General features: G+C 33.6%; 2 non-coding genes across 2 annotated transcripts; both read left to right on the plus strand.

Annotated features, from left to right (window-relative positions):
* The first annotated feature begins 9,903 nt into the window (after nt 1-9,903).
* TRNAN-GUU (transfer RNA asparagine (anticodon GUU)) lies at nt 9,904-9,977 on the plus strand. The gene has a single exon. It is a non-coding gene; the product is annotated as a tRNA-Asn (tRNA).
* A 776-nt stretch (nt 9,978-10,753) lies between these two features.
* TRNAN-GUU (transfer RNA asparagine (anticodon GUU)) lies at nt 10,754-10,827 on the plus strand. Its single transcript has one exon. It is a non-coding gene; the product is annotated as a tRNA-Asn (tRNA).
* Nucleotides 10,828-25,208: the final 14,381 nt, after the last annotated feature.

Genomic DNA, 25,208 nt, shown 5'->3' on the forward strand with positions numbered 1-25,208 from the left:
GTTTCAAAATGACAAAATTAAACTTATGTAAACGACTATCTCTTTATAACAATACCAATTCAAGTAAAACAAAATGGAAGGAAAAAAAAACATAAACTTTATCTTTTAATTTAGAGTTGTAACATATGAAATTAAGTTAAATATTACAAATAAGAAAACATGAAGCGCGCAAAACACGATATCAAGATTAAGTGAAATCATTTAAAACATATGGTATAACTCTATTTCTTTGATTGCAATCTACTACACCATGTGAATCTTCTGCAAAATAACTAAGGTAACAACAAACATGGTAGGAGAGAAGTAACACAATAGATATTCAAATAACCTACAAATTTATCACTAATGGCATTCAATTAGTGATGCACATTACTCAAACAATAATAAAACTTATAAATAAAGAGATATGATGTATACGCCACTACCAGTACCGATACCAATGTTGATACCAATACCGATACCAATACTGATATCAATACTGTTACCAATAGTGATACTAATTCGACTAATACTAATACTAATACTTATACTAATAATAATACTAATACTAATACTAATACTAATATTAATATTAATACTAATGCTAATACTAATAATAATACTAATACTAATACTAATACTAATACTAATACTAATACTAATACTAATACTAATACTAATACTAATACTGATACTAATATTAATATTGATACTAATACTAATACCGATATTAATACTTATATTAATACTAATACTGATACTAATAATAATACTCATAGTCACACCAATACTAATACTAATACTAATACTAATAATAATACTAATACTAATATTCATATTGATACTAATACTAATACTAATACTAAGAATAATACTAAATCTAAGAATAATACTAATATTGATACTAATAGTGATAATAATATTGATACTTACATTGATAATGATAGTTATATTGATACTAATATTAATACTAATACTAATACTAATACTAATACGAAGAATAAGACTAATAATACTAATACTAATAATAATATCGATACTTATAGTGATACTAATAGTGATATTGATACTAATATTAATAATAATTGTAATACTAATATTAATACTAAGATTAATACTGATACTAATAACAATAATAATTATGATACTGATACTAATACTTATACTCATAGTAATATTATATTAATATTAATATTAATACCTATATTGATATTGACACTAATACTGATACTCATATATAGCAATATTAATATTAATAGTAAAACTAATACTAATACTTATATTTGATATTGATAATGATACTAATACCAATGCTCATACTGATACTCATACTACTATTGATACTCATATTCATACTGATACTCACAATCATACTAATACTCGTATTAATATTGATACTAATATTGATATTGATATTGATACTGATACTGATACTGATACTAATATCGATACTGATACTGATATTGATATTGATACTGACACTCATATCGATACTAATATTGACACAAATGTTGATACTGATACTGATACTAATATTTATACGAATACGAATACTAATACTGAAACTGAAACTGAAACTGAAACTGAAACTGAAACTGAAACTGAAACTGAAACTGATACTGATACTGATACTAATATTGATACTGATACTGATACTGATACCCATAGCGATACTGATACCGATGCCGAGGCCGATACCGATACTGATGCCGATACCGATATTGATATTGATGCTGGTATTGATATTGATACTGATATTTAGACTAATATTAATATTATTATTAATACTAAAACTAATATTAACACTAATATTAATACTAATACTATTAGTAATACTAATATTAATACTAATACTCATACTAATATTAATATTATTTCTAATACTAATATGTTAATATTGTTAATGTAAATGCTAATGTACATATTCTAATGCTAATACTAATTTTAATGTTACTATTAATCTCAATATGCTTATGCTGATTATAATTGTAATACTAATAATATCCAAATCCTTATCATATTCATAATCCTATTCATAACACTAATCATGATTCTAATCCTAATCATAATTTTAATCCTAACCCTATTTCTAACATTAATTATAATCCTAATAATTTTACTACTAATAATACTAATTTTAGTGCTAATGTTAATTCTATTTATAATTCTAATTTTAATTCTAACCATAATCCTAATTCTAATGCTAATCATAATCATAATACTAATACATGTCACTAATTGTAGTACTAATCAATAATCATAATCTTAACTATAATTCTAATACTAATATTAATCATAATTCTAATATTAATTCTAATGCTATATTAACCCTAATTACAACCTGAATCTGAATCCTAGTATTAATACTAATACTAATTCAAAGAATATTAATTATAATCCTAATTCTAATGCTAATCTTAATCACATTCCTAATTCTAATTTTGCATCAATGTTTTTGCAATTATCTATTATTTTTTATAAAAAAACAATTATATTCAATCTCGCAACTTTTATATCTAATTCTTTATGTGTGGTACCTGAAACATCAAGAAACATATATTAAATATATTAGAAATTAATATTTACTTATATTATCAAGCTGACATTAAAATAATTTAAAATAACATAAGGGTATAAGCAAACGTTAAGACGTGAAAAGAACGAATCGTTGTTAATAGGATAAATTACGAAAATCCTCATGAACTTAGGGTAAATTACAGAAAGCACCCCCACTTATCGGTAATTACCAAAATCCCCTAGATGATTGTTTATGTCTTACATGACCCCCTTATGGTGTGTTTTTTTACGGAATCTTTCTTATTCCATGTAATAGCCCAAAAATTGTGGATTCTACCCTAGCAGACGTGACATTTCTTTTATCTTATTTTTTAAATAAGAAAATTACCCTTAGGGGAGGTAATAGTAATACTAAAAAGTTGTGAAGATATTATTTAAGAAGAATAAATATTTCGTGTAAAGTTTCCCCTCAGGTAATTTTTGTCTTTAAAAAGTACCATAAACTAATGTCGTGTGCAGGGTAGAATTTGCATTTTTCGGGGAATATTCCACGTAATAAAAAAAATTGCGTGAAAAATCACACCGTAAGGGGTCGATGTAAGACGGAAACAAACATTAGGAAAATTTTGGTAATTACGAATATGATATTAAATTAGTAAAAAGGATAAACATTATCTCTGGTCATGTTCATGTAAAATGTATAATATCAAATAATTTATTATGCAATATTTTTTTTATATAAATCCAAGTTTATGAATTAAAATACAAAATTTTCGTAACACCATCAATCATACAATTGTAATAAGTGAAGATTTTAAATTGAATTTAAATAAATTTAAATTATATTAATTACTATTAAAATTAAATTAAAAAATAAAACTATTTAAAGTTTCCAAGAAAGTTGATATATTTAGAGCATTTTATAAATGGTATGATATAAATATATAATAAAATAATTTAATATCTTTTTAATTTTGGAAAATGGTGACATGTTTTTTGATGATTTATTTTCACCAATCAATTTGCCACATGGGATGAAATTGAATACATGTCACCAATTGAAATTGACAAATGTCAATCAATTAGGTGTGGAATTCAACTTTTATATATTATATATATATATATATATATATATATATATATATATATATATATATATATTATATATATATATATATATATATATATATATATATATATATATATATATATATATATATATATATATATATATATATATATATATATATATATATAAAGCCCACGAGCTAATAAAAATTCAAAGGAGGTGCTAGATTACCCTATTTTAGTTTTATTAACATGCTTAGATTATTTTAAAGCGTAATAAATCTAATCTATCAACTTACGTTTTAGTGAACATATTCGTTTCAGATTAGAGAGATATGCTCGAAATTGTGGACACATCCAAAACTGTTGTGAGATTCCTTCTTCCAATTTGATTTTATTTCCTTATCTACAAATTTTTCCTTTGTTTTTTGGGCAAATGACAAATAAGCCCATGACAAGAGCACTTAATTAAAAGAGGGACATCCAACTTTTTTTTCGTTTCAGATTAGAGAGATATGCTCGAAATTGTGGACACATCCAAAACTGTTGTGAGATTCCTTCTTCCAATTTTATTTTATTTCCTTATCTACAAATTTTTCCTTTGTTTTTTGGGCAAATGACAAATAAGCCCATGACAAGAGCACTTAATTAAAAGAGGGACATCCAACTTTTTTGTCTATCAAATAAATCTAGTCCATTCAAATTTATTTGCAAATAAGGAAAATCATTTTATATATAGCAAAATTACCCCCAATCTATTGAAACCCAATTCAACTCCAATTTCATGATTTACACTTCAATTTCATCAATTAACCAATTTTAACCATAATTTCAATTTTAACCCCAATTTTGACCCGCCACCACCGGAGACCGCTGGTCAGCCGTCGTTGACCGCAGGAGACTGCCGGTCTCCGGCGTTGACTTTTATATATATGTATATATATATATATATATATATATATATATATATATATATATATATATATATATATATATATATATATATATATATATATATATATATATAATTTTGTTTTTTTCTTAAAAAATATATTTTAACTAACATTACTGTTTTGGCTACTAAATTACTGTCTCCAATAGTTGTTTAACTGTCAGAGACAGTAATTTAACTGTTAATTGATTTTTTTTTCTTCAAAAATATTTTAATTAATATTAATGCTTGGCTGCTAAATTAGTGTCTCCAACAGTTATTTAACTGTCGGAAACAGTAATTTAACTGTTAATTGACTTTTTTTTTCTTAAAAAAATATTTTTAATTAATATTACTGTCTTGACTGCTAAATTACTGTCTCCAGCGGTTATTTAACTGTCAGAGACAGTAATTTAACTATTAATTGATTTTTTTTTTGAATTTTTTTTCTTAAAAAATATTATTTTAATTAATATTACTATCTTGGCTGGAATTATTGTCTCCAACGATAATTTAACTGTCTCAGACAATAATATTAATAATATTACTGTTCGGGAAAATAATATTCATAATATTAGTGTCCCAAACAGTAATATTACTGTCTGAGACAGTAATTTAGTAACCAAGACAGTAATATATTAATTAAAATATTTTTTCTAAGAAAAAAAATCGAAAAAAGAAAAAGAAAAAAAAAAGTCAACGCCGCAGACCGGCGGTTGACCGACCGGAAAAAAATTTCAGAAAAAAAAAAGTTTACAAAAAAAATAAAAATAAAATGTCAACGCCGGAATCTGGCCGGAAAAATAAACAGAAAAAAAAAAGTTCAAAAAATTATTATTTTGGGGTTAATGTGATATATTTGTTTAAATCCGGGGTCAATGTGTAATATTAAGGAAGTTAGAGCATAATGGATGGAATTGATAAGAATTATATTATGGAGGGTATTTTAGACTAAAGACATGGGATGAGTTTATTAGAAAGACTGTTTTTTTATGTGAACCAATGTGCATTTAAGTCCCATGTGATGGGCCTATTTGCCATTCGATCTTCCTCGCCACATTAGGGCTCTATTTCTTCAAGATAGGACCGGAATTCCTGCGTTTCATTCAAGATGAAAAGGAGATTTGGCAGGTGGAGTTGGTGGTTTGATTAGAAATTTCGATATTTACACTTTCAGATTAGGTGGGATCGGCACTACTGTAGTCTGACTAGGAAACTCCCCTTTTCGTTATTTCATTTTCACCCCAAGTTGGGTTGTTGCGTAATAGACTAAATTAGGTGGGATCCCCTCATATTTTTATTTCCATTATAGGGGTACTTTTTTTTCTTTTCTAGGCCTACAATGTTTTAATGAGGACCCAAAACTCTTTCAAATAATGGAATAATAAATCCTTTTAGCAGAATAAAAAAGGGCGAATGGCAAAAATGTCCATCAATGGGATTTAAATGCACATTGGTCCACAAAAAAAACAGTCTCTTAATTAAACCCATCCCCATTTAGTCTAAAATATCCTCCATAATACAATTCTTATCAATTTCATCCATTATGCTCTAACTTCCTTAATATTACACATTGACCTCGGATTTAAAAAAATATATCACATTAACCCCCAAAATATTTTTTTTTCAGAAAATAATTTTTTTTTCTGAAATTTTCCGGCAAGATTCCGGCATTGAGTTTTTTGTTTTTCCTGAATTTTTTTTCCGGCTGGTCAACCACCGTTGACCGCCGGTCTCCAGCGTTGACTTTTTTTTTGTTAGAAAAAAATATGTTAAGTAATATTACTGTCTTGGATACTAAATTACTATCTCCGACAGTAATATTACTGTTTGGGACAGGAAAATTATGAATATTATTTTTCCGAACAGTAATATTATTGTCTAAGACAGTTAAATTACTGTTGGAGACAGTAATTTAGCAGCCAATACAGTAATATTAATTAAAATAATTTTTTTAAGGAAAAAAAATAAAAAAAAAAGAGTCAATTAACAGTTAAATAACTGCCGGAGACAGTAATTTAGCAACGAATACAGTTATATTAATTACAAAAAAAAATTTAAGAATAAAAAAGTCAATTAAGAGTTAAATTACTGTCTCCGACAGTTAAATAACAGTTGGAGACAGTAAGTTAGCAACAAATACAGTAATACTAATTAAAATATTTTAAAAAAAAAAGTCAATTAGCAGTTAAATTAATATTACATTCTTCGCTGCTAAATTATTGTCTCTAACATTTAAATAACTGCTGGAGACAGTAATTTAGCAGCAAAGACAATAATATTAAATAAAATATTTTTTTTAAGAAAACAAATTAGTAAAATAAAAAGAGTCAACGCCGGAGACCCGGCGGTCAACGGTAGTTAACCTACCGGAAAAAAAAAGTTTTCAAAAAAAAAAAAAATAAATAAATAAATAAATAAGTCAATGCCGGAGACCGGCGGTCAACGGTGGCGACCGACGGTCTCCGGTGGTGACGGGTCAAAATTGGGGTCAAAATTGAAATTATGGTTAAAATTGGTTAATTGATGAAATTGGGCTAAATTAGGGTGTAAATCATGAAATTGGAGTTGAATAGGGTTTCAATGAATTGGTGGTAATTTTGGTATATATAAAAGGATTTTCCTTATTTGCAAATAACTTTGAATGAACTGCATTTATTTGAAAGATAAAAAAGTTGGATGTCCCACTTTTAATTAAGTGTACTTGTTATGGGCCTATTTGGCATTTGCCAAAAAAAAAAACCTTATAAAATATAAAATCTACCTATTAAAGCACAGATACAATTAAATGTCAACAAAACAATTCATGTACGTTAAACTTACTGAGTGTAAACTCTACACTCAAAACACTCCTAAACTCGAACTTTTGTTTGTTCTCAAGCAAAGACTAACGACTTGAAAAACAATAAATCCAACTAATGCATGTACTCACATAGATTAATGGCCAACTTTTTCAGAACATGCAATTGTCATAACCATTCTAAAAAAATAAGAACCAAAATCATGTTATCGCTTCAAATGTCCAATATTTGTAAACTTAAAATGTAGAAAATTTATACTTAAATATAATATTCGACTCCTAAGACTCGTCAAATTCCTCTACTCTGCTAAAGTTGAATAATTGAACTATTGCAATCAATGGGATTTTTTGGTTTTTTTTTTTGCAAGGTAGGAATCATAGGTATATGTGTCTAATCTTCTCATTTTTCATCTAACCATTTTTGACTAACGAGTTGCACTGAAGGGAGTTTTACCCTCTTTTCTTGAATCGATGTATTTTCGCCGATATTTGAAGATTTAGCTTTTTGGAACTATTGTTTCACCTCGAAGTACTTATTACTCTACTCGATTCTTAAGAGTTCAAAAGTCTCCACTTTTGCTCTTGAGGTATGGTTCGAGTTTTATTTTCGTCTGTTTTCTTTTTCATGTCATCTCTTTGCCTTCTAGTTCTCTTTTTTTTTTAAGAAGAAGAAGAACGCAACAAAATTTCCATGCACTACTTTTTTTGAAATGGGAATTGCGAATATTGGAGTATGTTGAACTGCCCATGATTCATTTACTATTAATTGTGGATTGATTATTTAGTTGTTCTTCACCAAACAAAATAGTTGGAATAGCTCAGTTGGTTAGAGTGTGTGACTGTTAACCACAAGGTCGGAGGTTCGGCTCCTCCTTCTAGCGAAAGTTATAGCTGGGATACTTCAGTTGGTTAGAGCGTATGGCTCTAGAAATAGCGGATACTAGGTAGTAGTGTGACTGTTAACCCCTCCTTCTAGCAAAAGTTTGTTTCTAATTTTATGTTTTACTTATTAAAAATAAAAATTAAACTGAGAAATAGCGGATACTAGGTAGTAGTTACCTCTATTTATCTCTTTCCATGGTTTAAATTTAAAAAAACAAATATGACACGGTTCTATTGTGGTCATCTAACTTTTTCTCTCCGGAAAAATTTAAAAATACTTCGTCGTATATCACGAGACATTGTTTTTGGTAAAAAAAAAATTAAATTGAAGAAGGTTCGGCCCATCCTTCTAGTGAAATTTATAGCAGGAATAACTCAGTTGGTTAGAGCGTGTGGTTGTTAACCACAAGGTCGGAGTTTCGACCCCTCCTTCTAGCGAAAGTCTATTTCTAATCCTATCTTTTACTTATTTAATCTTAATACCTTATCTTTTACTTGTTAAATATAAAAATTAAATTGAGAAACAACGCATACACGGTTTTATTGTGGTCATCTAAGTTTTTCTCTCTTTCACAAATTTAAAAAGGCGGCGGATATATGCAAGCCCATTTTTTTATTAGTTCAAGACCTCCAATATAATAATACTAATTTACCCTTAATGAAATTCAAAACCAAATAAAAAACAAAAAATATTAAGAAAAAAGTAAAAAATCGGCATTGCGACCCCGATTTTGACTTGTAAAGTCGACATTGTGTCGTCGATTTGGTTAACAAAAATCAGCATTATGACGCCGATTTCATGTACAAAATCGGTCTGGGTAAACCGGTTTGGAAAACCAACGAAAAACACAAAAAACCAATTCCAATCTCCATTTGTTTCCAAAATCGGCTAAAACATTGCAACCCAATAAGAAATAAGCATAGATTAATGTTCATCCACACATATTTATCAAGAATCGATGCTCGATTAATGTTTTCGAATTTACGAAGAAAAAAAATTAGTAAAAAGGACTTACTTGTTGGTGGTGGTGGTGATGGTGCGGCGTGGTGGAAGTCTTGCTCGTCGACGTCGCGGAAGTCGTACGGCAGGCGTGAGTTTTATTTATTTATTTCCTTTTGTTTTTCTTTTGTTTTTTGATTTTTCGGTTTTGAACAAATTAAAAATAGAGTTTGTTTGTATTTGGGTATTATTTGTGGATAAGGGTATTATATTCGTCATCTTTGGTCTTGATGTAATATAATTAAATTAATTTACGGGCTTGAACTAATAAACCCCTTTATGTGGGTTTGAACTAATAAAAAAATGGGCTTGCATATATCCGCCGCCATTTAAAAATACATTTTTGTATATCACGAGACATTGTTTTTGGTAAAGAGGAAAATTAAATTGAAGAAGGTTCGACCCCTCCTTCTAGTGAAAGTTATAGCTGAAATAGCTCAGTTGTTTAGAGCGTGTGGTTGTTAACCACAAGGTCGGAGGTTCGACCCCTCTTTCTAGCGAAATTCTGTTTCTAATCTTATCTTTTACTTATTAAAAATAAAAATTAAACTGAGAAATAGCGGATACTAGCTAGTAGTGTGAAATTAAACAGAGAAGTAGCGTCTAACTTTTTCTCTCTTTCACTAATTTAAAAATACTTTTTCGTATGCCACGAGACATTGTTTTTGGTAAAAAGAAGAATTAAATTGAAGAAGGTTGGACCCCTTCCTTCCAATGAAAGTTATGGCAGGAATAGCTCAGTTGGTTAGAGCGTGTGGCTGTTAACCACAATGCCAGAGGTTCGACCCCTCCTTCTGGCGAAAGTTTGTTTCTAATTTTTTTTTTTACTTATTAAAAATAAAAACTAAACTGAGAAATTGCGGATACTAGGTATTAGTGTGGCTCTTAACCCCTCTCGACCCCTCCTAGCGAAAGTTTGTTTCTAATTTTATGTTTTACTTATTAAAAATAAAAACTAAACTGAGAAATTGCGGATACTAGGTATTAGTGTGGCTGTTAACCCCTCCTTCTAACGAAAGTTAGTTTCTAATTTTATGTTTTCCTTATTAAAAATAAAAAATAAACTACGAAATAGTGGTTACTAGATAGTAGTTACCTCTATTTATCTCTTTACATGGTTTAAATTTAAAAAAAAACATGACACGGTTTTATTGTGGTCATCTAACTTTTTCTCTATTTCACTAAAAATACTTTTTTTGTATATCACGAGACATTGTTTTTGGTAAAAAGGAAAACTACATTGAAGACGGCTCAACCCCTCCTTTAGTGAAATTTATAGTTGGATAACTCAGTTGATTAGAGCGTGTGGCTGTTAACCACAAGGTCGGAGGTTCGACCCCTTCTTCTAGCGAAAGTCTGTTTCTAATCTTATCTTTTACTTATTAAAAATAAAAATTAAACTGAGAAATAGGGGATACTAGCTAGTAGTGTGGAATTAAATTGAGAAGTAGCGTCTAACTTTTTCTCTCATTCACTAATTTAAAAATACTTTTTCGTATACCACGAGACATTGTTTTTGGTAAAAAGGAAAATTAAATTGAAAAAGGTTCGACCCTTCCTTCTAGTGAGAGTTATAGCTGGAGTAGCTCAGTTGGTTAGAGCGTGTGGCTGTTAACCACAAGGTCGGAGATTCGACCCCTCCTTCTAGCGAAAGTTTGTTTCTAATTTTATGTTTTACTTATTAAAAATAAAAACTAAACTGAGAAATTGCGGATACTAGGTAGTAGTGTGGCTGTTATCCCCTCATTCTAGCGAAAGTTTGTTTCTAATTTTATGTTTTACTTATTAAAAATAAAAACTAAACTGAGAAATTGCAGATACTAGGTAGTAGTTACCTCTTTTTATCTCTTTACATGGTTTAAATTTAAAAAAAAAAATATGACACGGTTTTATTGTGGTTATCTAACTTTTTCTCTCTTTCACAAATTTAAAAATACTTGTTCGTATATCATGACATATTGTTTTTGGTAAAAAGGAAAATTAAATTGAAGAAGGTTCGACCCCTCCTTTAAGTGAAAGTTATAGCTGGAATAGCTCAGTTGGTTAGAGCGTGTGGCTGTTAACTACAAGGTCGGAGGGACCCCTCCTTGTAGCGAAAGTTTCTTTCTAATTTTATGTTTTACTTATTAAAAATAAAAATTAAACTGAGAAATAGCGGATACTAACTAGTAGTGTGGCTGTTAACCTCCTTCTAGCGAAAGTTTGTTTCTAATTTTATGTTTTACTTATTAAAAATAAAAACTAGTAGTCACCTCTATATATCTCTTTACATGGTTTAAATTAAAAAATAAAATATGACACGTTTTTATTGTGGTCATCTAACTTTTTCTCTCTTCACAAACTTAAATATACTTTTCCGTATATCACGAGACACTGTTTTTGGTAAAAAGGTAAATTAAATTGAAGAAGATTCGACTCCTCCTTCTAGTCAAAGTTATAGCTGGAGTAGCTTAGTTGGTTAGAGCATATGGCGGTTAACCACAAGGTCGGAGGTTTGACCATTCCTTCTAGCGAAAGTTATTAATTTCTGTTTTTAATTTTATTGTTTTACTTGTTAAAACAAAAAAATTATTGTGAGAAATAGCGAATATTGGGTAGTAGTTAACTCTATTTATCTCTTTACATGGTTTAAGTTAAATATATATATATATATATATATATATATATATATATATATATATATATATATATATATATATATATATATATATATATATATATATATATGTATATATATGACACGGTTTTATTGTGTTCATCTAACTTTTTCTCTGTTCACAAATTTAAAAATACTTTTTCGTATATCACGAGATATTAGTAAAAAGGAAAATTAAATGGAGAAATATCGGGTACTAGTAGTAACCTCTATTTGCGATAATGAGTATGATCATAATTGAGATATTTTATTTTAAAGGTGATCCGTGTTTAATTGCTTAATCTATAATTGCAATTTTTTTATTATGTGAACACTTACAATCCTAGATATCCAATTAAATATGTAGGCCTATATTTTGATGTATGTGATTTTGAGTGGCCTAATAATAAATATTGAATGCTAATAAAAAATACTTGTCGAATTTTGGCTGATTTAATTTTGACAACTCCAATTAAAGGTACACTTTTGAAAGTGTTTTATTTTTTTTCATAAAGTTGCATCTGGAAACATAAATATTGCATCTAAAGTGTAAATTTAGATTTTACACACACTTTTAATTATTTGGTATATACCTCGATTATAAATATTTTCTAGTGTTTGGGTTTTCTTGTTAAAATTCTAACGTGCTATATTTTCAAATTCTGGGAATTCCAAGCTTAGTCCTTCAACTTTTCAAACATTTCAGTTTAGTCCTCAAAATGTTAAGATATTGCAGTTCAGTCCACCACAGTTTTACTTCAGACCTATAAAAGGGGGGATAGATTGTTTCGAATGATTAAAACTCCAGAAGTGGATACACGTGTAACTAAAGTTTACTAGAGCTTGCAGTATCGTACTCTAATCATACTATCTTATTATCTATTTCATTATATTAATACGTCTTAAAGACGATGTTGGGGGACGCCTTAACACCAACATATATTCCTAAGTCTTGAGAGTTCCTTCAGCGAAACAAATTTGAAACAAATCAAATTTAGCTAGAAGATCTAAATTAGCCGGTTTTAATTTAAGTAAATATCACTTAACCCCATGTGGTTACAAGCTTTTGCAGATGACCCTCTTGTACTTGTAATATCAGCACATGGTTGATGGGGGTGGGTAGCTGCCGTTAGTTTTTCCGTCAAACTTAACCGCATGTGTCAAACGTCAATTTTTTTTTTTTGTAGATGACCCCTTTTTCTTTCATTTTTCCTTTCATTTTTGCAGATGACCCCCTTGATGTTTGACACATGCGGCTATGTTTGACGGAAAAACTAATGGAAGCTACCCATAAACTACAAGGGGGTTATGTGCTGATATTACGAGCACAAGGGGGTCATATGCAAAAGCTTGTAACCACATGGGGTTTAAGTGCTATTTATCCTTTTAATTTTATTAATATGTTTTGATTAGATTCATTTAAAGCGGAATAAATCTAATCTAGCAAATTGCATTTTTTGTGAGCAGATTCGTTTCTATCTTTAGGTATACGAACGAGTCCTCCCTTTTGGAGTTCGGATGAGAGAGATATGCTCGAAATTCTTGACACCGCCAAAGATGTTGCGAGATTGCTTCAACGAATTTGATTTTATTTTGTTATTTGCAACAAATTTTTTTTCGATCAATGTTCCTTCATGCACACCTCATTCTCGTTTTTCACCTATAAAACACAAAATCAACCTATTCAAGCACAAATACAGTTAAATACAAACAAAAAAGTCCATGTAAGGTAAACGTATTGAGTGTAAAATCTACACTCAAAATACCCCCAAATTTGAACTTTTGCTTGTTCTCAAACAAAGACTAACAACTTGCAAAACAACAAATTGAACTAATGCATCTCATAACATCGATTAATGGCCAACTTTCGCATTTTCAGAACTTGCAATTGTCATAACGATTCTAAAAAAATTACAAGCTCGCAATTCAGAGACACTTATTTGACTACGATTGCCAAGAACCAAAAATCATGTTAGCGCTACAAGCATCCAATATTTGTAAACTAAAAATGGAGAAAATTTATACTTACATAATAATATTCGACTCTAGAGATTCATCATCAAATTCCTCTACTATGCTAATATTGAGTAATTGAGATATTGTGATCATTGGGACTTTTTGGCTTTCAATTTTTGTGCTATTAGGTGCAAGGTAAGAATTATGGGTATAAGTGACTAGTCTTCTCCTTTTCGATCTAACCATTCTTGAATATTGAATTGCGCTGAAGGGATTTTACACACTTTTCTTGAATCGAGGAGTTTTTGCACAGATTTAAAGATTACTCGATTCTCAAGAGTTGAAAAGTCTCCACTTTTGCTCTTGAAACATATGGTTCGAGTTTTATTTTCTTCGAATTTTCTTTTGCTCATGTCTTCTTTTTGTCTTCTAGTTCTCTTCTTCTTCGTCTTCTTCTTCTTTTTTATTCTATTTTATTTTATTTTATTTTTTTGTTCAGAAGAAGAAGAACGCAAACAAATTTTCAACTATAATTCAAGGGATAATTTTCAACAAATCCTCCAACTCATCTACCTACTTTAATATGTAAAAATAAGGAACAACGTTTTTCCAATACACAATCAAGGTTTTAGGGAAAAATATGTTAAACTTATGCTTGAAAGGCTCAAACGGTTCAAAGAATGCCCATAGCACTCCCCGCTAACACGGCTTACTGCACTACAGTAAAGGGCTACACATAATTCAACCGTTGACAGAAGGAAAGAAAAATTCAACAAATTGGTTTTTCTTTATAGCTTGAAATAATTCTTAATTATATTAAGAATGAGGGATTTTATTAAAAGGTTTTATCTCATCAGAAGGTTCGGATTGGTCTATGTGATTCCTACATCTATGTTCTCTAAAGGTATATGGAAACGCATATTGTCCTAAGAGGAACATATGACCTAATTGTATATTTAATTACATTAATTAATTATTGGGTTCTTCAAAATAATTATAGAACCTCAACTAGCATAAATCAATCAAATAACGTTGAGGTACTATTAATTAAGTTGAAGTATAATCATTATTATATATGTGTTCTTTTAATTGAAATCAATTTAACAATTTAAATTAATAAATTAATCTAACACCTATTTACTAAAATAGATGATTGTTGATTCGATTATCTAATTGAGATTAATTGAAAATAATTTTACGAAAATTAAAATCAATTTGTTTTAAGTTTAATTTTAGAAATCAGAAATAAGTTTTTATTTTTTTCAATGAACCGGTTTGGCCCGACAGATCTGACCGGTTCGGACCGAAACGGTCCGGTTCTGCCCGGTCCAGTTAACCCAAATTAGTGGGCCGGGTCATTTGGACCGATAACCGGTTTGACCGACTCGAATCCACGTGGATTCGGTCAAGTGGATCGCACAGAACCATGGAACCGGCCGGTTCGACCGGTTCGATCCGAACAATCAAAAAACCGATGTTTAAAAAATAATTTCAGATCCGATTTTCCAATTTTAAACAATTTTAAAGCTGGAAAAATTCTAAACAATATTTCAAAAATATTTTAAACTTTCGAAAACTCCCAATTACATAATACAACAATCGCTACTTTAATAAATCGAATATGCATAAAAATACGACATATTAAAACGACGCAATTAATTGCGCAACGAGCTCTGATACCACTGTTGGGAATCGGACACGTGTACGCAGCGGAAAAAAAAAATGCGATTTAAACAAATTTAAAACACATAAACACATGCCCGATAAGTGAAAACAATTAATTGCGTACCTCTGCGCTTCCAACGAAATTAAAACAACATACATGCTTAATTACTTAATCGAAATCAATTAGCATGCTCGCGTTTAAATCAAATCACATGCTTGCAGTAAATCATGAATTTCATGTAAACATACAAAACATACAAATTCACGAAACGTACTATAAAAACGAACATGCGTAATTTTAATCTAATTAAATCATAATCAAACGAATACCGGATTCGAGAATACCTCTTGAAGCGTGAGGTAGGCGTGCTAAGCGAAGCTAGATTGCCACGGAAACCAATTCGTTCAATCCGGGGCAGCAACGGCGAAACGGCAGCAGCGGTGTGTGTGGCTCACGCGCTGTCTTCGGGCGGCGCGTGGGAGCGCGTGCGACGTTGGCTCGTGGGGCTGCTCCTCGATTCTTCGATCTTCCTCCTCTCGGATTTCACCTCGTATACTTCGATCTACTATAACGTGGCACTAGACACGAAGTAGTTAGAATAAAACGAAAGAAACGAAAAGGGAAAAGAACTACCAATATGGATCGGCCAAGGGATGGCCGATTCCGGCAAGATGGCGGCGACGGACGGCGGTGTTGGCCGCGGGGGGAGAACGGCCGAAAGAGGGAGCGGCTAGGGTTAGGTTTTCAAGTTATGTTTTGTGCAAGACCTATAAATCAAGTGTTTATAGTGTCTTGCATAAAACCCTAACGGGCTTAAGTTGGACCGAGCCCAACAGCTTAAGTTCGTTAGTTCTTTTTCTCGCTCGTCTCTCTCAATTCAATGATCCGAAAATTTTAACAATTACATTTTCGAAATCATTATAATGTCCTCGTCATTACGAGTGCCAATTCTCGATTTCCAACTTTCCAAAAGTGGAAACCCTAATTCAGTGCACTTTCTAAATTTAGAAACTTCCCGATTTAGAAAGTCCACTAAGATCTTCGCCTATTCTTTTCCTTTTCTTATTCTCATTCATAATTCCAAATTATGAATGTTGGACCCAATCTTATTGACTTCCAATCATGCAAAGATAAACCATTTTTACCTTTGACCGTTCATTCAAAGATCTCATGTGCACGAGCAGTGTGACCCTCGATGGTTCAGGTGTAAGCTAGCCGTGGGCCCACAACCCTTTGTGGTCAAAACTTGTCCCTTAGAGTTACGATTAAGATGAAGCTCGTTTCATCTTAACCACCCAACGAATCAAGATTGGCGTCTAGCAACTACGCGCCATGATTCCCTAGATACAAATGAAGTGCCTGCAAGAACCTTTTGATATAGTTAGCGTACAGTACGATCCCTTCTATATATGTTCCGATTGAAATGGAGACATTGGTTCATCGAGACCTCCTTAGTAGTTCAATGACTGTGTGATCGTTCTAAGTGTTGTAATCGTTACATGCATGACTTAGATAATCGAATTCTCTAATCATCACTTAGTCAGCTCTGGCCAGAGACTTAGAGATTACAAACTATGAGAACAAACAGGACATCCAAGACTATTCTAGCGATCGAATCCCCGACTAAAATGCACAGACCTCCCACTAGATTTCATATTGCACGAACACTGGCCCTTGGGGTGGTCCTCGGTGGAATCAGGGACAGGTCACGATACAGCTGGTCCTCTTGTGAAGTCACGGTGATGTCTAGGTCATAAGGACTAATGGTGTACAACTATACCATAGATATCTCTACTTGATTATTGAGAACCACTTAGAGATTTCTAGGGTGAGGGAGTTCAGTGAACTCGTCAACTGACGAGCACCCACTTAAGCATGCCGATATCACAATACCGTTTACTGATGAGATGCAGTACACATACACTAAGTGCTAGTCTCTTAATGGGAAAGGTCGATATCCTCATTGGTGGCGTAACCCTTCGACTAGGAACACGTTTAACAGTTATAATACTAATGTAAATATCTCACGATCCTAACGATCAATTACTCGTACTTGTAATAACTGTAAGGACTATATCTATGCTTGTGACAAATGGACAAAGATATAGAATGCCAGGGTGTTTTATCATTAATACGAAAAATGTTTGTTTATTACAATAAGAAATGGAAAGAACACATCCTCAAGTTGGCTTGTTGGTCACCTACTCTAACAATCTCCCACTTGACCTAAAGCCAACTACCCATGAATCGCAATCCCATCGACTCTCGATATTTCTCGTGGACCAATCTCGGTAATGGCTTCGTGAAGGGGTCTGCAACGTTCTCTTCGAGGTGACTCGTTCTACTTTAACTTCACCTCTATCAATGATAGTCGGATCACATGATAATTCCTCAGAATATGCTTCGACTTCTGATGAGATCTCAACTCCTTAGCTTGCGCCACGACTCCGGTGTTATCACAGTACAACGGTACTGGATCATTAGCATTAGGAATGACACCCAACTCTTGGATGAATTTCCTTATCCAAGTCCCTTATTTTGCAGCTTCGGATGCTGCAATGTATTCCGCTTCAGTAGTAGAATCAGTCGTAGTGCTTTGCTTGGAACTCTTCCAACACACGGCACCACCATTAAGCGTGAATATAAATCCCGAGTTCGACTTTGAGTCATCCACATCCGATTGAAAACTAGAGTTGGTGAAGCCCTCTAATTTTAACTCGGCACCCCCATAGACCAAAAATATAGCCTTAGTCCTTCTAGTGAGCTGGACCGGGGTTAGACTTATATCGGCTTGTGACACTCACAGCATACGCAATATCGGGTCTCGTACACAGCATGCCATACATTATGCTTCCTATGGCAGAGGCATAAGGCGTCATTTTCATCTCCTCGATTTCACTAGGTGTTTGAGGACACATAGATTTCGAGAGACGAACCCCATGGGACATTGGCAAGAATCCCTTCTTGGATTCTTCCATGCTAAACCGTTTCATAACGGTGTCTATGTACAGGCTTTGGGATAAGCCAAGCATCTTTCTAGCTCTATCTCTATAGATGTGTATTCCTAATATATAAGATGCTTCTCACAAATCCTTCATTGAGAAACGTGTGGACAACCATGCTTTCGTTTGTTGCAACATTCATACGTCATTCCAAATGAGTAGAATGTCATCAACATAAAGCACCAAAAATATCACTGCCCTCCCACTAACCTTCTTGTATACACAAGGTTCCTCCGGATTCTTCTCAAAATCAAACTCTTTGATAGTTGAGTCGAATCTAATGTTCCAACTACGGGATGCTTGTTTCAATCCTTAAATGGACCGCTGGAGCTTGCAAACCTTTTGCTCACTTCCAGAAGATACGGAGCCTTCCGGCTGCGCCATGTAAATTTCTTTCTCAATGTCTCCATTAAGGAAGGTGGTCTTCACATCCATTTGTCATATCTCGTAGTCGTACCACGCAGCTATGGCCAACAAAATCCTAATGGAATTCAGCATCGCGATTAGCGAAAAGGTTTCCTCATAGTCAATACCTTGCCTTTGAATATATCCTTTCGCTACCAATCTAGCTTTATAGGTCGATACCTTTCCATCCACTCCAATTTTCTTCTTATAGATCCACTTGCAGCCTATGGGAACTATTCCCTTAGGTGGATCTACCAAGGTCCACACCTTGTTGGAGTACATGGAGTCCATTTCGGATTTCATGGTAGTTAGCCAATGTCCATGTCCGCATCCGATACGGCCTCATTGTATGTTCTTGGATCTTGTCCAAGATCAACATGATCTTCATCATTTTCGAGGAGAAATAACCTATCCGGCATTTTCCGAACTCTTTCGGATCTACATACAGTAGGTTCAGGGGGTATATTAGTGGATTGTCGTATTGGTTCGATTACTTTTTCTTGCGCTTGAACTTCACTTTGCGGTTCTTGAACCATTTCAAGTTCTATCATGCTGCCTTTTCTATCGGATAGAAACTCCCTTTCCAAAAAGGTGCATTTCTCGAAACAAACGTCTTTGCTTCCCTCACATAATAGAATTCGTATCCCATTGAGTCTTCGGGATACCCCACAAAGTAGCACAAGTCGGATTTACTATCCAACTTATCTCCCACTAATCGCTTCACATAAGCAGGACAACCCCATATCCTAATATGTTTGAAGTTGGGTTTCCTGGAATGCCAAAGTTCATAAGGTGTGGATTTAACTGGTTTGGTGTTAACTCTATTCAGCAAATACGCGGCAGTGCAAAGTGCATGACCACACAAGTATGCTGGTAAGTTGGGGGTTTGAACCCCATCATAGATCGAACCATATCTAATAAAGTTCTATTCTGACTTTCGGAAACTCCATTGAGTTGAGGAGTTCCTGGTTAAGTCCATTGAGATTGTATTCCATTCTCGTTTAGATAGTCAATGAACTCGATGCTCAAGTATTCTCCACCACGATCAGATCGTAACTTCTTAATACTTCGTCCGAGTTGCTTCTCTACTTCGTGTCTAAAATCTTTGAACTTTTCAAATGTTTTGGACTTGTACTTCATCAAGTACACATACCCATACCTAGAATAATCGTCGGTAAAGGTAGCGAAGTAGTTGTATCCACCCTTCGCACTAACACTTAGTGGACCACATACGTTTGTATGGATAAAATCCAAAAGACCCTCGGCTCGTTTCATTTTCCCTTTGTAGGGTGACTTGGTCATTTTCCCTTTAAGGCAAGATTCACAAGTTTGTAGTGATTTCACGCCCTCTAAAGAGAACAATCCTTCACTAACAAAATCGTTCATCCTTCTTAAAGAGACATGACCTAATCTAGCGTGCCAAACAAAGTTGTGCGGGATTTTGATCTATCTCCTTACGTTCTGCTGATATAACATTAATAGGTATTTCATTTGGATTTAGTTCATACAAGTTGTTTAATATTCGTCTCTTGCAACTCAAATTTTAATTCTTTTGTATAATGCAAATCAAATTTCCAAAAAAAAAAAAAGTAAAACCTTCAATATCTAATACAGGAATAGAAATAAGGTTTCTAATGAGAGACGGAACAAATAAAAAATTGTTCAAAACAATAGGAAAACTAGAATCCAAAACATTTAAGTAAATCATGCCAATGGCTTCAGCAGCAACTCTTACTTCATTCCCCATCCTTAGGTAGGTCTCACCCGCTCTAAGCTTTCTACTTCTTGTCATGAGCTGCAAATCATTACATAAGTGTGAGCCACAACCCGTATCCAATACCCAAGAAGAAGAATTGACAGACAAATTTACGTCAATGAAATACGTACCCTTTTTCTGAACTTTTCTGCTTTAGGTAAGCCTTGTAGTTGCGGCGCCAATGTCCTTTCTTTCCACAATGATGGCAAGCATCATCAACTTGCTTGCTGACCTTTGCCTTGGGGCCCCCACTACCTTCACCCACTTCGAACTTGTTGTTTGGAAAGGGAACTCTTTCATTTATCTTCTTTTGGGTAGAACTCTTCTTTCCAGAAGTAGCAGCAATGAGAACAGACTTCTCTTTCTTAATGGTGAACTCGAAACTGACCAACATGTTCATTAACTCATCCAAGGGAGGATCTAGTTTGTTCATGTTGAAGTTCACTATGAACGATTCATAAGAACTAGGAAGAGACAACAGGATCAAATCCAACGAGAGCTCGGACGAGAGGGTGACATCGAGATTCACTAGCTTTTCAAGGAGAGTGATCATTTTGAGACAGTGTTTGTGGACCGAAGTCCCTTCACGCAGTCTCGCCGTGATCAACTCCTTTGTAGCAGCGTACCTCGATGCCCTAATATTCTCACTATACATGCTATCGAGATGAGCCTTTATATCGAAAGCATGCATGTGAGACTCATATTTCCTCGCAATCGCGGGTTCCATGGCGGCTATCATATAACACCTAGCATGAGTGTCATCTTTCTTCCATGCTTCATAAGTTTCCTTTTCAGCATCAGTCGCTGTGTCAGGTATAGTGGCAGGAAGTCTCTCGTTAAGAACATAGAGACGCCCCTCAACGGTTAGCACAAGCTTAAGACTACGCAACCAATCTAGGTAATTAGGGCCATTAAGTTTATTGTCGAGGATTGACTTTATGGGATTCTTAGACATGATTATCTGAGAGGTATAGAGAAGAGGATTATTAGAGATTCGTATTAAATGATTGTTACAATTAAATGTTTGGACTTATGTTATTTAATTTTTCTCCCACTAATTTTATCGAGTTCCACTTCCCTCTAGTAGACAAACGAGAAAATCGATTTTTCTTTAATGGGCTTTAGGTCCAATAGACAAATATAACCCGTAGTTAATCAAGCCCGATTATATTTGCCTAAAGGTAGATCACAATCACTCATATCCACAATATGACCCTAAATTAATTTTTCTCACACTTGATAATGACCTAAGTTAATCTCGCGAATTCAAAATCGTCGTGTGTCAAGTCTAACCTACCAATCAAAGATGCTCATAGAACTTGATTATGCCAAACTAATGCAGTCCCTAGTTAATCTAGCTGACCACGTTAATCTAGCATAACCCTTTTCTATGGCTACCTTCATCGTTATGTAAATTGAATTACAACTAACTTTACCATAGCACTCCCCGCTAACACGGCTTACTGCACTACAGTAAAGGGCTACACATAATTCAACCGTTGACAGAGGAAAGAAAAATTCAACAAATTGGTTTTCTTTATAGCTTGAAATAATTCTTAATTAGATTAAGAATGAGGGATTTTATTAAAAGATTTTATCTCATCAGAAGGTTCGGATTGGTCTATGTGATTCCTACATCTATGTTCTCTAAAGGTATATGGAAACGCATATTGTCCTAAGAGGAACATATGACCTAACTGTATAATTAATTACATTAATTAATTATCGGGTTCTTCAAAATAATTATAGAACCTCAACTAGCATAAATCAATCAAATAACGTTGAGGTATTATTAATTAAGTTGAAGTATAATCAATATTATATGTGTGTTCTATTAATTGAAATCAATTTAACAATTTAAATTAATAAATTAATCTAACACCTATTTACTAAAATAGATGATTGTTGATTCGATTATCTAATTGGGATTAATTGAAAATAATTTTCCGAAAATTAAAATCAATTTTTTTTAAGTTTAATTTTAGAAATCTGAAATAAATTTTTTTTTTCAGTGAACCGATCGGCCTGACCGGTCTGACCGGTTCGGACCGAAACGGTCCGGCTCTGCCCGGTCCAGTTGACCCAAATCAGTGGGCCGGATTACTCGGACCGAGAATCGGTCTGACCGACCCGAATCCACGTGGATTCGGTCAAGTGGATCGCACACAACCATGGAATCGGCCGGTTCGACCGGTTCGATCCGAACAATTAAAATACCGATGTTTTAAAAATAATTTCAGATCCAATTTTCCAATTTTAAACAACTTTAAAGCTGAAAAAATTCTAAACAATATTTCAAAAATATTTTCAACTTTCGAAAACTCCCAATTACATAATACAACAATCGCTACTTTAATAAATCGAATATGCATAAAAATACGACATATTAAAACGACGCAATTAATTGCGCAACGAGCTCTGATACCACTGTTGGGAATCAGATACGTGTACGCTGCGGGAAACAAAAATTTTATGCGATTTAAACAAATTTAAAACACATAAACACATGCTCGATAATTGAAAACAATTAATTGCGTACATTTGCGCTTCCAGCGAAATTAAAAACAACATACATGCTTAATTACTTAATCGTAATCAATTAGCATGCTCGCGTTTAAATAAAATAACATGCTTGCGGTAAATCATGAATTTCGTACACATACGAAACATACAAATTCACGAAACGTACTACGAAAGCGAACATGTGTAATTTTAATCTAATTAAATCATAATCAAACGAATACCGGATTCGAGAATACCTCTTGAAGCATGAGGTAGGCGCGCTAAGCGAAGCTAGATTGCCACGGAAACCAATCCGTGCAATCCGGGGCAGCAACGGCGAAACGGCAGCAGCGGCGAAGCGAGCTACGGCGGCGTGTGTGGCTCACGCGCTGTCTTCGGGCGGCGCGTGGGGGCGCGTGCGACGTCGGCTCGTGGGGCTGCTCCTCGATTCTTCGATCTTCGATCTTCCTCCTGTCGGATTTCACCTCGTATACTTCGATCTACTAAAATGTGGCACTAGACACAAAGTAGTTAGAATAAAACAGAAGAAACGAAAAGAGAAAAGAACTACCAATATGGATCGGCCAAGGGATGACCGATCCCGGCGAGATGGCGGCGACGGACGGCGGTGTTGGCCGCGGGGGTAGAACGGCCCAGAGAGGGAGCAGCTAGGGTTAGGTTTTCAGGTACCCTACAAATCAAGTATTTATAGTGTCTTGCATAAAACCCTAACGGGCTTAAGTTGGATCGGGCCCAACAGCTTAAGTTCGTTAGTTCTTTTTCTCGCTCGTCTCTCTCAATTCAATGATTAGAAAATTTTAACAATTACACTTTCCGAATCATTATAATGTCCTCGTCATAAGGAGTGTCAATTCTCAATTTCCAACTTTCCAAAAGTAGAAACCCTAATTCGGTGCACTTTCTAAATTTGGAAACTTCTCGATTTAGAAAGTCCACTAAGATGTTCGCCTATTCTTTTCCTTTTCTTATTATCATTCATAATTCCAAATTACGAATGTTGGACCCAATCTTATTGACTTCCAATCATGCAAAGATAAACCATTTTTACCTTTGACCGTTCGTTCAAAGATCTCATGTGCACGAGCAGTGTGACCCTCGATGGGTCAGGTGTAAGCTAGCCGTGGGCCCACAACCCTTTGTGGTCAAAACTCGTCCCTTAGAGTTACGATTAAGATGAAGCTCGTTTCATCTTAACCACCCAACGAATCAAGATTGGCGTCTAGCAACTACGCGTTATGATTCCCTATATACAAATGAAGTGCCTGCAAGAACCTTTTGATGTAGTTAGCGTATAGTACGATCCCTTCGATTCATATGTCCCGATTGAACTAGAGGCATTGGTGCATCGAAACCTCCTTAGTAGTTCAATGACTGTGCGATCGTTCTAAGTTTTGTAATCGTTACGTGGATGACTTAGAGAATCGAATTCTCTAATTATCACTTAGTCAGCTCTGGCCAGAGACTTAGAGATTACAAACTATGAGAACACACAGGACATCCAAGACTGTTCTAGCGATCGAATCCCCGACTACAATGCACAGACCTCCCACTAGATTTCGGACTGCACGAACACTGGCCCTTGGGGTGGTCCTCGGTAGAACTCAGGGACAGGTCACGATACAGCTGGTCCTCTAGTGAAGTCACGGTGATGCCTAGGTCAAAAGGACTAATGGTGTACAACTATACCATAGATATCTCTACTCGATTATTGAGAACCACTTAGAGATTTCTAGGGTGAGGGAGTTCAGTGAACTCGTCAACTGACGAGCACCCACTTAAGCATGCCGATATCACAATACCGGTTACTGATGACATGCAGTACACATACACTAAGTACTAGTCTCTTAATGGGAAAGGCCGATATCCTCATTGGTGGCGTAACCCTTCGACTAGGAACACGTTTAACAGTTATAATACTAAAGTAAATATCTCACGATCCTAACGATCAATTACTCGTAGTTGTAATAACTGTAAGGACTATATCTATGCTTGTGACAAAGGGACAAAGATATAGAATGCCAAGGTGTTCTATCATTAATACGAAAAAGGTTTGTTTATTACAATAATAAATGGAAAGACCACAGCCAC

This window comes from Erythranthe guttata, chromosome 3 (genome assembly GCF_056151865.1).
Source record: "Erythranthe guttata isolate IM_541 chromosome 3, IM_541, whole genome shotgun sequence".
NCBI lineage: Eukaryota > Viridiplantae > Streptophyta > Magnoliopsida > Lamiales > Phrymaceae > Erythranthe > Erythranthe guttata.